The 15663-nt window shown below is 38.4% G+C and overlaps 1 long non-coding RNA gene across 1 annotated transcript; it reads left to right on the forward strand.

Annotated features, from left to right (window-relative positions):
- The first annotated feature begins 2507 nt into the window (after window positions 1-2507).
- On the forward strand, window positions 2508-13922 carry LOC138986241 (uncharacterized). Its single transcript, XR_011463100.1, has 3 exons — window positions 2508-2795; window positions 7420-7603; window positions 13529-13922. It is a non-coding gene; the product is annotated as an uncharacterized lncRNA (long non-coding RNA).
- The last annotated feature ends 1741 nt before the right edge of the window (window positions 13923-15663 follow it).

The raw sequence follows: 15663 nt of genomic DNA on the forward strand, positions 1-15663 counted from the left end.
GCTGTCTGGGGAGGCCTTACAAATAGCTGTGAAAAGAAGAGAAGCGAAAAGCAAAGGAGAAAAGGAAAGATATAAACCTCTGAATGCAGAGTTCCAAAGAATAGCAAGAAGAGATAAGAAAGCCTTCTTTAGCAATTACTGCAAAGAAATAGAGGAAAACAACAGAATGGGAAAGACTAGAGATCTCTTCAAGAAAATCAGAGATACCAAAGGAACATTTCATGCAAAGATGGGCTCGATAAAGGACGGAAATGGTATGGACCTAACAGAAGCAGAAGATATTAAGAAGAGGTGGCAAGCATACACAGAAGAACTGTACAAAAAGATTTTCACGACCCAGATAATCACAATGGTATGATCACTGACCTAGAGCCAGACATCCTGGAATGTGAAGTCAAGTGGGCCTTAGAAAGCATCACTATGAACAAAGATAGTGGAGGTGATAGAATTCCAGTTGAGCTATTCCAAATCCTGAAAGATGATGCTGTGAAAGTGCTGCCTCAATATGCCCGCAAATTTGGGAAAACTCAGCAGTGGCCACAGGACTGGAAAAGGTCAGTTTTCATTCCAATCCCAAAGAAAGGCAATGCCAAGAATGCTCAAACTACTGCACAATTGCACTCATCTCACACACTAGTAAAGTAATCCTTAAAATTCTCAAGCCAGGCTTCAGTATTATGTGAACCGTGAACTTCCAGATGTTCAAGCTGGTTTTAGAAAAGGCAGAGCAACCAGAGATCAAATTGCCAACATCCGCTGGATCATGGAAAAAGCAAGAGAGTTCCAGAAAAACATCTATTTCTGCTTTATTGACTATGCCAAAGCCTTTGACTGTGTGGATCACAATAAACTGTAGAAAATTCTGAAAGAGATGGGAATACCAGACCACCTGACCTGCCTCTTGAGAAACCTATATGCAGGTCAGGAAGCAACAGTTAGAACTGGACATGGAACAACAGACTGGTTCCAAATAGGAAAAGGAGTACGTCAAGGCTGTATATTGTCACCCTGTTTATTTAACTTATATGCAGAGTACATCATGAGAAACGCTGGACTGGAAGAAACACACGCTGGAATCAAGATTGCCGGGAGAAATATCAATAACCTCAGATATGCAGATGATACCACCCTTATGGCAGAAAGTGAAGACGAACTAAAAAGCCTCCTGATGAAAGTGAAAGAGGAGAGTAAAAAAGTTGGCTTAAAACTCAACATTCAGAAAACAAACATCATGGCATCCAGTCCCATCACTTCATGGGAAATAGATGGGAAAACAGTGGAAACAGTGTCAGACTTTATATTTTGGGGCTCCAAAATCACTGCAGATGGTGATTGCAGCCATGAAATTAAAAGACACTTACTCCTTGGAAGGAAAGTTATGACCAACCTAGATAGCATATTCAAAAGCAGAGACATTACTTTGCCAACCAAGTTTTGTCTAGTCAAGGCTATGGTTTTTCCAGTGGTCATGTATGGATGTGAGAGTTGGACTGTGAAGAAGGCTGAGCTCCAAAGAATTGATGCTTTTGAACTGTGGTGTTGGAGAAGACTCTTGAGAGTCCCTTGGACTGCAAGGAGATCCAACCAGTCCATTCTAAAGAGATCAGCCCTGGGATTTCTTGGGAAGGAATGATGCTAAAGCTGAAACTCCAGTACTTTGGCCACCTCATGCAAAGAGTTGACTCATTGGAAAGGACTCTGATGCTGGGAGGGATTGGGGGCAGGAGGAGAAGGGGACGACAGAGCATGAGATGTCTGGATCGCATCACTGACTTGATGGACGTGAGTCTGAGTGAACTCCAGGAGTTGGTGATGGACAGGGAGGCCTGGGGTGCTGTTGATTCATGGGGTCGAAAAGAGTCGGACACGACTGAGTGACTGATCTGATCTGATCTGAAGTAGTGTCTAACTTTTTTTGTGACCCCTTGGATTGTAGCCCACCAGGCTCCTCTGTCCATGGGATTTCCCAGTCAAGAAAACTGGCGTTGGTAGCCATTTCCTTCTCCAGGGGATCCAGGGGATCTTCCTGACCCAGGGATCAAATTCATGTTTCCAGTATTGGCATGCGGATTCTTTATCATTGAGCCACCTCAGAAGCCCAAACCATGAATATGGATTGCTGAAAATTCGCCTGTGTGACTTTGGTCTATTTGGTCTGTAATTGGTATTTCAGGACAACTGGTGTAGATAGATTATTTTTATTTACAAATGCTGTATTGCTAAAATTAGTACAGAAAATCAGTTTCTTTGCTCCCATCTGACTTCCTACTGACCAATAAGGCAATTTGGATTCTAGCCCTCAGCCAAAATAAACTCTTTATTTGAGATCAGACTGTAATTACAATTTTATTTGTACACTCAATAAAAATTTATTGAGTATATAATAGGTCCCAGGCACCATTTCTTCAACTCCCTGACCTTTTAGATTAATGGCTCTTCAAATTCTTTCTCACATTCCAGAAAGTCCAAAGTTCTTGTGTACTCAGCCCATAAAAAAACAGAATACCTCAAATGATTCCTTCGACTCCAGGATTTTATTTTCAATGATAAAATACGTATGAGTGAAGAGAAACTCTGGGAGTTAGTGATGGACAGGGAGGCCTGGCGTGCTACAGTCCATGGAGTCGCAAAGAGTTGGACATGACTGAGTGACTGAACTGAATTGAACTGAAGAGGAAAACCTATTGACAAGCTGGAGCCTTGCTGCTCTGGGGGTGTCTGCAAGCCTGACAGATGGCCTGGGTCCTGCCTGAATTACCACACACCACCTCTCCTTCTGGACCGCACAGCATAAGGTAACATGAAGACGGTAGCTACTCTCGTTCCTGGCTCAGTACTGCATCTAGCTCGCTTCACTGTATTTGTGAAAATCATTTTTCTACATTGCTTCAGTTAAGAATGCTCTGAGGAAAATTTAGAAACACATCAAGAGCTCATAAATGCTAAATGGAATGCAAAATATTTGCCAAAAGCAGTGTCATTTCTGAGAGGGACACATTTTAGCCATAACATAACAGATAACTCAGCAAATCAAATAAGTACTTGATTATTCAGTTATCTGTGTCTCAACTGGTTTCGTATAAATTGTTTACAAATGGACTTACTTTGGTTTACAAAGATTTAGTCTCACAGGTGTGTGTGGAGGGTGTATTTATGCTATTGTATCTATCTAAGGGTTCCATCTATTATTTGCTCAGCTAGCAAACAACATGGAAAACAGCAAAGTGAAAGTCACTCAGTTGCGTCCGACTCTTTGTGACCCCATGGACTATACAGTCCATGGAATTCTCCAGGCCAGAATACTGGAGCGAGTAGGCATTCCCTTCTCCAGGGGATTTTCCCAACCCAGGGATTGAACCCAGGTCTCCGCATTGCAGGCAGATTCTTTACCAGGTAAGCCACCAGAGAGGCCCAAGAATACTGGAGTGGGTAGCCTATCCTTTCTCCAGTGGATCTTCCCCACCAGTAATTGAACTGGGGTCTCCTGCATTGCAGGCAGATTCTTTACCAACTGAGCTATGAGCAAACTTGAGTCAAAATATTTTGTTACAGAATTGCTTACCTCAATAATTTTAGAAAGAAGGTTGCTGCTTCCCTAGCACTTTTTTTTTTTTTTTTTGACAACACATGTGATAAAAACCTGTCACCAATGGTAAATAGACTCCAACTCACATGCCAAATCCAATAATTGGTAGCAAGTATTTGGAGCACTTGGGCTTCCCTGGTAGCTCAGTTGGTAAAGAATCCTCCTGCAATGCAGGAGACCCCAGTTTGATTCCTAGGTCAGGAAGATCTGCTGGAGAAGGGATAGATAGGCTACCCTCTCCATTATTCTTGGGTTTTCCTTGTGACTCAGCTAGTAAAGAATCCGCCTGCAATGCAGGAGACCTAGGTTCGAGCCTTGTGTTGGAAAGATGCCCTACAGAAGGGAAAGGCTACCCACTCCAGTGTTCTCACCTGTAGAATTCCATGGACTATAGTCCATGGGGTATATTTGGAGTACAGTTCTGTGAAGGACTGGGAAGTCATGGCCAGACTTTCCAGTAATAAGTGCCCAGACAGGATGGTGATCTGCTGTGAACCAGGAGAGGGCTGGACTTAGGTAAATCTTGCATAGAAGTCAACATTATTTTGCTATATTATGATGATCTGTTTATATGTCTGTCACCCTTATGAACATATACAACTTCAGGAGAGGGATTATATTTTGTTTATTTTTGTACCATCAGTAGCCAGTACACTAGAGTTACTTAACAGCAACTTGATGAATGACTGGGAGGCAAGGAGTCAAGAAGTCATTCCAGTAGATTGCTTGTCTTTCCAAAGGTAAAATCAAGTATCTCTGTATGTGATTACTTGACTATAACTCATACCCTCTCCACTATTTCACTTAATCTAGTCTTCCACCTCAAAGAAACTAGGAACAATTTTGGCTACTCACTCAACCCTATTTTTTTTCAAAATGACATTTTGTGATTTTGATTCAAGTATTTATTATATTTCCAGTCTGTTGATTCCTCATGCTCACTATTATCCTATAAACATTTCTTTCTCTCTCTCTCTCTCTCTTTTAGATTTAACAACCTTCAAGGTCAAGATACCACTAATTTAAAGACAAAAGACATACACATACTCAGAAATATCCTTTTGTTTTTTTTTTAAAGCAAATTAACAAAATATCTCAGTTTTAAAACTAACATTTATTTTCAACATATATATTTATCATATATTTCTAGAATTCAGTAATTTCCAGGTGACTGCCCTTTTAGTAGGTACATTGGCATTATCTTTTCTTGCTTCTCTTAACCGCAGCACATTTTTTTTCACTAATGTCACTAATAAGAAGAAAATAAAGTAGATCCTACTTATTTTCAGTTTGTTAACAATTCGAGAAGAAGGAGTTAAATTGAGTATGATGAAGATGTGAGATTCTTTGGAAGTTTGTTAAAGTCCTGCTTATCACCATGGCTGTGAGTAATCACAACTTGGTATTTTTTAATGAGATTGAAATAATTAGATAGTTACACAAAGGCCATCTGGTCCCTGGACAACCACACAAAACTGAACAAGTTTCTTTCTTTTTTTCCTAAACAATTACTCATTCGTCAAGCATTTACTGATATCTGTTATAAGAGAAGCATTTGAAAGATGTATAAGTCTCTGCTATACCTGGCTTCATAAGGAATTTCCAGTGCATCTGAGGAAAGGGTATTCATTCACACAAAGAAAAGGATATAATATGAAATTATAAAATTCCACTGTCTAATAACCTTGAAGTCCTCTTTGGCATTGTCCTCTCTTTTATGAGTCCTGAGACCAAGTCTTGTTGAGTCTTCCTGCAAAATATTTCTCTAATGCATCCACTTCTGTCCAGGCTGGCTCTCACCAATCTTATTCTAATCAATTATCTCTATCAATTTTTCTTGGGATCCCTTCCTGCTTAGTCTCTGCTCCCTCTAATTCATTTTCACAGCAAGGTTATGTTCTTTCAAAATCCATTTGATCTTTTGTTGGAATCTCATTAATAGCCTTCCATTTCTCTTGAAAAAGAATTTGAAATCCCCTTTCCATCTAGCCCTAACCTCTCTACAAGCCTCAACCTTATAACCCCTGCCTTTGTTCCCTGAGATTCAGTTACCCTGTCTTGGTTGTTTTTATACCTACATTGTTTGGAGGGCAGGGAGATTGTTACTTTTTTCTTATATCCTTCATAGAAATTAAAACAGTATCTAGCATGTGGTGGTTGTTGGAGAAATACTTCCTAATTATTAGAGAAAAAAATCAGAAAGATAGTGGAAGGCTAGAAACCAAAATGACAGAAATGAAGAAATATTTTTGCCCTACTGAATACCAGATATGGACTTCCCTGGTGGCTCAGACGGTAAAGCGTCAGTCTACAATGTGGGATACCTGGGTTCGATCCCTGGGTCGGGAAGATCCCCTGGAGAAGGAAATGGCAATCCACTCCAGTACTATTGCCTGGAAAATCCCATGGACAGAGGAGCCTGGTAGGCTACAGTCAATGGGGTCGCAAAGAGTAGGACACGACTGAGCGACTTCACTTTCACTTTCATACCAGATATGAGCTTCCCAGATGGTGCTAGTGGTAAAGAACCCACCTTCCAATGCAGGAGACATAAGAGATGCGGGTTTGATCCCTGGGTCAGGAAGACCTCCTGGAGGAGGGCATGGCAACCCATTCCAGTACTCTTGCCTGGAGAATCCCATGGGCAGAGGAACCTGGCAGGCTACAAGCCATAGAATCACAGAACTGGACACGACTGAAGCAACTTCGGAGAAGGCAATGGCACCCCACTCCAGTATTCTTGCCTGGAAAATCCCATGGATGGAGGAGCCTGGTAGGCTCCAGTCCATGGGGTCGCTAAAAGTCGGGAACAACTAAGCGACTTCACTTTCACTTTTCACTTTCATGCATTGGAGAAAGAAATGGCAACCCACTCCAGTATTCTTGCCTGGAGAATCCCAGGGAAGGGGGAGCCTGGTGGGCTGCCGTCTATGGGGTCGCACAGAGTTGGACACGACTGAAGCGACTTAGCAGCAGCAGCAGCAGAAGCAACTTAGCGTGCACACGAATCAAATATTATGCATGCATTATCTCAGTTAACTTTACTAATACTTCCTTAGAGACAGGCAATTTTGTTGCTGATGAAACTTCTTTTATAATGTTAAAACGTTTCCATGGTCACAAAATAGTACTAAGTCATAAAACTGGGATTCAAACCCAGGTTTCTATGACTTGCTCTCTGCTAAGACACTTACAGTATCTGAATTATTTTAATTTTAACCCAAAGGAAATTGGGAGCCAGATGTTAGAACTAGAGAATAATATAAGATATATATCATGTATCTATTCTAATGGAGAGAGAGAGAGAATGAATCAGCAAGGTATATATTATTTACTTAGAGATTCAATGCAATGAGACTAATTAAAAGCACAGATCAATCAATGAAGTAATATTGACATGCTGCTGCTGCTAAGTCGCTTCAGTCATGTCTGACTCTGTGCGACCCCATAGATGGCAGACCACTAGGCGCCCCCGTCCCTGGGATTCTCCAGGCAAGAGCACTGGAGTGGGTTGCCATTTCCTTCTCCAATGCATGAAAGTGAAAAGTGAAAGTGAAGTCGCTCAGTCGTGTCCAACTCTTCGCGACTCCAAAGACTGCAGCCTACCAGGCTCCTCCGTCCATGGGATTTTCCAGGCACGTGTACTGGAGTGGGGTTCCATCGCCTTCTCTGAATATTCACATAAACATGCCTAAGATAGAATCAAAAGACAGGGAATTTTTTCAAGGTACAATTTCTGTCATAAATTAATCTTTAAAAAAAAATTAATTAATCTTTAATGTATAGTATTAATATATTTATGAGAAGCTGCTGTTTCTTTCTTCTTTTCCCAGGAAAAAAGAAGAAAGTATGTCTTAAAGTAATCACATTGTGTAAAACAAGGACCAGAGTCAAATCCTAAAATATTTTTAAGTGTAGAGTGCTGTTGGCCAGTAATGTAGGAAAAGTGATACGAAGGCAAGCTAATCTCTAACAATATCGTGGCTCTTCTGCTTCCTCCTCAAGTAACCCATCAAGGTAACTGTGGTGAAAATAACTTATAAGTTCTTAATAATTTTAGCATCAGAGAAAAAGTACCACAAAACTAAAAGGAAATGGAAGTCTAAAAATCAAGATGTATGATTCTGTAGGCAGGACATTTAGTGAATAGAAAAATTTGGAAATGCAGAGTAAAACACTGATGGAATCAGTTGTTATAAGATTTGGGTGGAAAAAAGCAAGTTAAGTTTTAAAATTCTGAGCCAAAGGTTTCACATGTCTGAACAGCTTTATAAGAAGCAAATCATCCTCTTTTGAGTTCAAAGATATTTTAAAAAAGAAAGCACTCATTAATAGGCTACTGTGATAGTGTCAATGGTCTTAATAAGAATTCGACAAAATTGCTAAAAAAGAGATAATGCAATCTGACAACTGTAACTAAAACTAAAAAAAAAAGCCAGAAAGAGAGAGCATGGTTACCAATATATTCAAGAGTCTGTGAAAGACTAGAAAAAAGAAAATATCTTCTGGCAAATTATCTTATTGGAAAATTCAAGCAAATATTATAATTTGCTATTATGATTTTGACTTACACATCTTTAAAATACAATCATAGTTTGATTTTGATCAGGTACCGAAGTCACTTATTTAAATAAAGTCTTTGAGTTTTAAAATTTTATTACTAATATCAGAGAAATGTTCATGATAACATTAATCTTATGGGACAAAAATGACATACATTTACATACAAAATGAGAAAACTATATGTTGATAATCCACTGAAAGATTAGCTCTGGTAGCAGAAATTTAAGATACCTGAAAGTCCAAAATTAAATGAATACCTAAATATAATACATTCCTTGCTAGAAATTTAAGATAGATAATAAAAAATAAATTAAGAAATAAATCTAATGAGAAGACCTAGAAGAAATAAAATGGAGTAAAATATAACTTGTTTTTAGTGGAATAGTGTACTTTTTCCTCTTTTTGAAAAATTAACATAATTACTCTGTGGTTGTTATAATTTAAGTGCTTTGTAATATGATTTAGAAAACAAGACAGGGGTAAAATAATGATAGGAATTCTTTATGTGTCTTCATTTAATAAAAGCTTTTAGTTGTTCAAATATTCTTCTTTTACTTTTAGTCACTTTTGCTTGTGTCAACTTTCCTTATTTACAGGGAGCTATTGCAGGCTAGTATTATATCTAATGCAGTTCTGTATCAGATACCTGACAGTTGCTAGAGATGGAGGGTTTGTGGCGTCTGAAGCCACAGAGGGTAGCTATGAGTGGTGCCGGCCTGCTTAAATTTAAACCCTGCTTTGCCACTTACTGGCTACAACATTAATTTCTGAATTCCTTGGCTTCCTAATCTGCTGGAGGGTATAATAGTATAGTATGTACGTTATAAAGGTCTTGTGTCCAAGGTAGAGACAGTATTTAATAAAGTTTCAGGGCAACTTCATACAAGGTTCTGCATCATAAACCTCATTGTACACCCATCCCCAGAACATACTCAGTGTTTGCCTATTGGATAAATGAATCAAGGAAATAGAGAGTGAAATTGTGTGGCTGAGTTAGAAAGCAAAATATGCATATTTTATGTATTATACATAAAGTCAAGTCCTGTGATAAATGAGACTACAAGGAGAACAACTCAGGAGTTTCTCTGCTCAAGGATGTAAGAAGCTATTCAGGAAAGTGGACAAATAAATGGCACATGAAAATTCAGTAAGATGAGTTCTCTGATAAAATAAGGCACCAGAGTCTATGGAAGCTCAGCGCAGGGGAAGTAATTCAGCTTACAGAGGCATGGTCAGAAATTATTTCTGACCTGAATTTTAAGGCTCAAGTGGGTAGAAATGTTCCCATTTGGAGAAAGAAAAAATACAGGTAGGGGGAAAAATGTTTTGGAACTCAGGAGAGCTAGTGGGTTCAAAACGAGTGTCAAGGGTCACAGGAGCATCCATGTGAAGGTAATAGAAACAGTTGGATATGTAATGCTACCTGGGATAGAAAAAAGGTTTTGCAGCATCTGAAGCTCTTATGAACTGAGAAGACGCCTTAGGAAAATATAATAATAATAAAAAGTAGGTCCAAGAGTGAATGCTTTAGGACTTATACAGAATTTAAAAGAAAAAATGGCATACATTGCTTTTTAAAGTTGACAAATGACATAAATATCACAGAAGCTGAAAGTAATGTAAACCCTTTGATTATTAATATGCTATGTAACACATCTCTGTAATATATTTTTTCTGACACTTTTTGGCTCCTTTCATGAGAACCATAAAGACACTGTGAGCATTTTCTCTGCTTTTACCATATTCTAGGATTTATGGAATGAGCAGAGGAGGCAGAGAGGACCTGGCTAGACTGAAGAGGGGGCCAGGTTAGATGTGAAGTTGGAATTTCCCTAGGGCTTGTCCCTGGACAAGAAGCAACTTCTGAATAAGAAACTTACTGCAAAGAAATTTACATCAGCCAGTTACCAATAGCAAGTAACCAATGGCAAGTTACCAATAGACAAGTGTACAATTGTGTACACCTCAATTGTCTCAAAACAGAACAGCAATTTCATAGTTTTTTATTATAGAGAAAACAAAAATAACTCCGTTTTTCCACAAACATATTTGATTGAAATTTATTTTTATTGTAATCTTTTAGAACAGTGTCTTAATCTCCAACTCTTTATTGGTAACTTGCCTATGTAAATTTCTCTGCAGTAAGTTTCTTATTCAGAAGTTGCTTCTTGCCCAGGGACAAGCCCTAGAGAAATTCCAATTTCATATCTAACCTGGCCCTCTGTCAGTTCAGCCAGGTCCTGTCTGCCCCCTCTCCTCACTCCATAAATCCTGGAATATGATGAGAGCAGAGAAAATGCTCATAGTGTCTTTATGGTTCTCATCAAAGGAGTTCAGAATTACGTTTATTGAGCCTGCTGTTTAGATTCAATGTAGGGTTTGAAAGTCTGATGAGATCTACCAATAGCAGATGGTCACTGAAGATTAAAGGGAGGCAGAGGTTTTATTATATATATATAATATATTTTCATGTTGGGGCTTCCGTCATAGTTCAGTTGGTAAAGAATCTGCCTGCAATACGGGAGACACAGGTTTCATTCCTGGGTCATGAAGAGCCTCTGGAGAAGGAAATGGCAACCGACTCCAGTATTCTTGCCTGGAGAATCCCATGGACAGAGGGGCCTGGCAGGCTACAGTCCATGGGGTCACCAGAGTTGGACACCACTTAGTGATTAAACCGCCACCACCACACATATATATATTCTTTTCTCAGAGTTTTTTTCCATATAGTTTATTACAAGCTATTACACGATACTGAATATAGTTCATATGCTATACAGCAGGACCCTGTTTATCTATTTTATATGTAGCAGTTTGTTTCTGCTAATTCCAAATTTCTAATTATCCCTCACCCTTTTCCTCTTTGGTAGCCATAGGTTTGTTTTCCATGTCTGTGAGTCTGTTTCTGTTTTGTAAATAACTTCATTTGTATCATTATTATTTTTTTTTAGATTCCAGACACAAGTGGGATCATATATCTGTCTTTCTCTCCATCACTTCATTTAGTGTAATAATATAAAGGTCCATTCATGTTGCTATCAATGGCATTATTTTATTCTTTTTATGGCTGAGTAATATTCCACTGCATGTATGTGTATGTATATATGTATATCTCCCATCATCTTTATCCATTAATCTGTTTATGGACATTTAGGTTGCTTTCATGTATTAACTACTATAAATAGTGGGCAGAAGGGTTTTGAAGGGTCCCTCATAAGTTTTACCCACAGCCAGAGAATCAGCAACAGGATAAATTGTGACCCTGGCTGGAGCAGCGCTCCATGATTCTAACATTCTAACCTATAACTGAAGGTATGTGATCCTTCCTATACCTGGAAGCGAACATGTGGAGACTGGCAAGGGGCTCCACCAAGAAAGGGACTCTACAGCTAGTTTCATTATCTGTATTTCTAGGTTCTGAAGCATAGATGATGGGACTAAGGCCAGTACAAAAAGTGTAAGATAATTTTTGTCACAGAGGAGCTGATATTCTTATCCACCTTGTACACTTGCGTATATAATAGCCAGATGTGGTCTTGTCCAGACAGCCATTCATAAATGTTAGATAAATGTCACAAACAATCAATGCCGTAGAGAGGAAGGGATGATAAATTTACCTTGGGTGGTCAGAGAAGGCTTTGTAAGGAAGATGAGTCTTTAATGCCTTGAACCACAAATAGAATTTATGTAAACATTAGGCGAGTGAAAAATCATTAGAATTATGAAAAATAATGTGAATATGTAAAAGAAGAAATCCAAAGTACCATTCCAAGGATCCACACAGAAGCCATTAAGAAAAATGGCTATGTGGATGTTGTATTTGTGAAAAAATAATCTTATATTCTACAATAATACATGAAAGAGATTTTGCTAAAATATCATCTTTAGGACAACTAAAAACACAAAGAGAATGACTTCCTCTCTTCAGTAGTCAATTGGAAAGACTCTGTGATCTATATAAGCAGAAGAAAGAAATACAAAGGTAAGCATTCTTGTAACCAAAACATCAGGATATTTAGCCCTAAAATTTTATCAGTCTTTTCTTTTGGGTGGGAATTTTGCCTCAATTTACTGGAGCATCTTGCAAAAGAGAGAAACTCTGCACTTCCCTTGTGTGACTGAAATAATAATGAAATTGAAAAGAATAATAAGTCTTGTCTCCTGGAAGCCTAACTGGCTTGCAAAATAAGATCCTGGTGCTGCATTAACCCCGTTATCTCTCTTTTCAAGCTGTTCATAAACAGCGGACTGGATGACATGGATTTGCATATTCAGTGCAATTGTATTGAAACAGGAATAATAGCATTTCAAATGTGTATTGATTTCAAATGTATATTGTATATTTTAAAATGTAATTTTACAATAGAAAACAAGGGAATGTAAGAAGATTTTTGGAAAATAAATAGTAGAGTTAATGCCAATACAAACTTTGTTCTCCAAACACTCCAAAATTCTAGTATTCAAAGTTCATCACATCATCCAGGACTTCATTAGCAAGATTCATTTCCTTTCTTCATTCATTACATTTAAATATGTGAAATCCAGAGTATAAAATGTGTTCCATCTCAAAAGGAAATCATGTTGTGTTTGTCTTATTAAAATCCTAAAACATTTCCTTGAAATATAAAACTTCCAAGATAGGAGTGTGTTTCAGGCCCATTTAATACACTTCTGTGCATTAAACACTGGTTATTATTTTGATTTTCTACCTCACTGCACCCACTGTGACTTGACTAGACTCAAAGAAAAGAGGTCTGTACATATTACTAAAATATCCCATTAACAACTCACTTTTGAGTCCAAATGTCAATGTCAGTACTTGATATTACATATTGACTTTTCTGATAGGCACTTTCTCTTAAATACACATCTGTTTGAAAAAAGAATGAAAACTGTTGCATATACACTTTCTTCTCATAAGAATAATAGTTAATATTTATTGTTTACTATGTCAGATCCCTTGCTAAATGTTTCACATACAAAGTGAATTCACATAATATTCAAAATAACCTTACAAGCTAGACATCATTACTATTTGTTTTGTAGGTAATTTAAGATGCAAAGAGGTTGAAGAGCAAACTTTGTCAATGTGCTTATAAAGGATTGTGTACTTAATACTTAGACTACTGCTTTCCATAACAATGCTTAAAGGAAGGGCACTTCATGGACGAATGACTCTCAATTAAATTGAAATTCTAAAATGACTAAGGACTTCTTTACTCCAAAGACTCCATTTTTAATGGAAAATAAGAAACAAATTTTATTTTATAATTCTAACCAGTCTCTTCTCCCCAGTTCACTTCTCCAAGAACAGTTAAGATTTATCTTATCTAAATATACTTCCTAAATAACTAATGTCTGCAAATTGTCTGGTATTAGGGAACTATGGATCCCATGATTGATGGAATTAAGAGGTACCATGAAGAAATTCTGAGCAAGACAAGACCTCCCTGAAATGACTTGCAAAAGTTTGAGCATATGAAGATGCATGAGCTTTTCTGAAACTGGAGTTCATGACTTTCATCAACTTTTCTGTGGCTCCATGATAGCCTGAAGAGTTGACCATTACTATTCTGGAGGAAATAGATCAAAGAAGTCTACTTTTCAACTAGCCACTTAGGATTCCCGGGTTAGGCAAGTCCTCTGTTCACATACATTCCAAAGAACTCAATACAGTATACTAACGCATATATATGGAATTTAGAAAGATGGTAACAATAACCCTGTGTACGAGACAGCAAAAGAGACACTGATGTATAGAACAGTCTTATGGACTCTGTGGGAGAGGGAGAGGGTGGGAAGATTTAGGAGAATGGCATTGAAACATGTAAAATATCATGTATGAAACGAGATGCCAGTCCAGGTTCGATGCACGATACTGGATGCTTGGGGCTGGTGCACTGGGACGACCCAGAGGGATGGTATGGGGAGGGAGGAGGGTTCAGGATGGGGAACACATGTATACCTGTGGCGGATTCATTTTGATATTTGGCAAAACTAATACAATTATGTAAAGTTTAAAAATAAAATAAAATTTAAAAATTAAAAAAAAAAAAAAACTTAGAGCTCCCAAGTGGATGGGAAGTTCAAACTCTATCATATTAAAAAGTTCAAGTTTTCTTAGAGTCCAAGCTACATAGATGAGAAAGCCAGTATTTGGGTCCAGTCATTCTTATAACTCTTTCCAAGATGACCTTGTATTAATAGACCCAACTAACTCAGAATCCACATTTTAAGGGATGCTAGGACTGACAGAGGGCTTCCCAGGTGACGCTTGTGGTAAAGAACCTGCCTACCAAAGCAGGAGACATGAGAGATGAGGTTGGATCCCTGGGTTGGGAAGATACCCTGCAGGAGGGCGTGGCAACCCACTCCACTATTCTTATCTGGAGAATTCCATGGACAGAGGAGCCTGGCAGGTTCATAGTCCATAGGGTTGCACAGAATCAGACATGACTGCGGCAACTTCTTCAGTGACAGGAGAACCTATGATATCAGCAGAGACTGCTTTAAAAACAAACAAGCAAACAAAAAACCTCAATTTTAGAGATTCAGGATCAAATCATTTCTTGCTTTCAAGATCAATGTTAAAGAAAGCTTGAAAATATTAGCCTGTAATGTATGTTCTTTAAAATGAGAATTTTTTTTTCAATCTTTAGGGACAGACATAACAGACATATTTTCAACATCGGAATTATTCTTTCAAGACTTCCCGGGTGGCCCAATGGTTAAGAATCCACCTGCCAAGGCAGGGGCCACAGGTTCAGTCCCTGGTTGGGGAAGATCCTACATACCACTCAGCAAATAAGCCCAGGCACCACAACTACTTAAACCTGGACCCTAGAACCTGTGCTCTGCAACAAAAGAAGCCACTGCGTGAGAAGCCTACCCACTCCAGTGTTCTTGCCTGGAGAATCCCAGGGACGGGGGCCTGGTGGGCTGCCGTCTATGGGGTTGCACAGAGTCGGACATGACTGAAGCAACTTAGCAGCAGCAGCAATAAAAATCCAGCATAGCCAGAAATAAATGAATAAAAATTTTAAGAAAATAGTTATTCTTTCATTCACCATTATTTTTATATTTATTTAGAACATTATTCATTATGAAGGTAGTAATTTTTCAGAGATGAATTGCTTGGGGAGTGGCACATAGTCTCAACATAAGTCTTTAAAGAATGGATGAAGGACAATGGGTGATGTTATTTTAAACCAGGTTGGCTAGATTCCACCTTCAGATCTACAGCCATTAAGTTCTTTGCCTTTCTCCTTCCTCCTGCCTCTCCATGTCAAAGGAAACAGAGAATGTCAGAAGCAGCAGTATGAACTTGCCATAGAAATGTGCAAATCTCTTTTGAAGTACATCTATTACTCTTACTGTGAGGGTGTCTTAAATCAGCAGCTTGGAATCATTGTTCTGGGTACTCGAAATAAGCAAAGCATTACACATGAAAAATGGTCATAGCCACATTTTTAGTAGCTTGCCAATTCTGGTTATATCTATGAAGCACTTTAACA

This window comes from Bos mutus, chromosome 29 (assembly GCF_027580195.1).
Source record: "Bos mutus isolate GX-2022 chromosome 29, NWIPB_WYAK_1.1, whole genome shotgun sequence".
Taxonomy (NCBI): Eukaryota; Metazoa; Chordata; class Mammalia; order Artiodactyla; family Bovidae; genus Bos; species Bos mutus.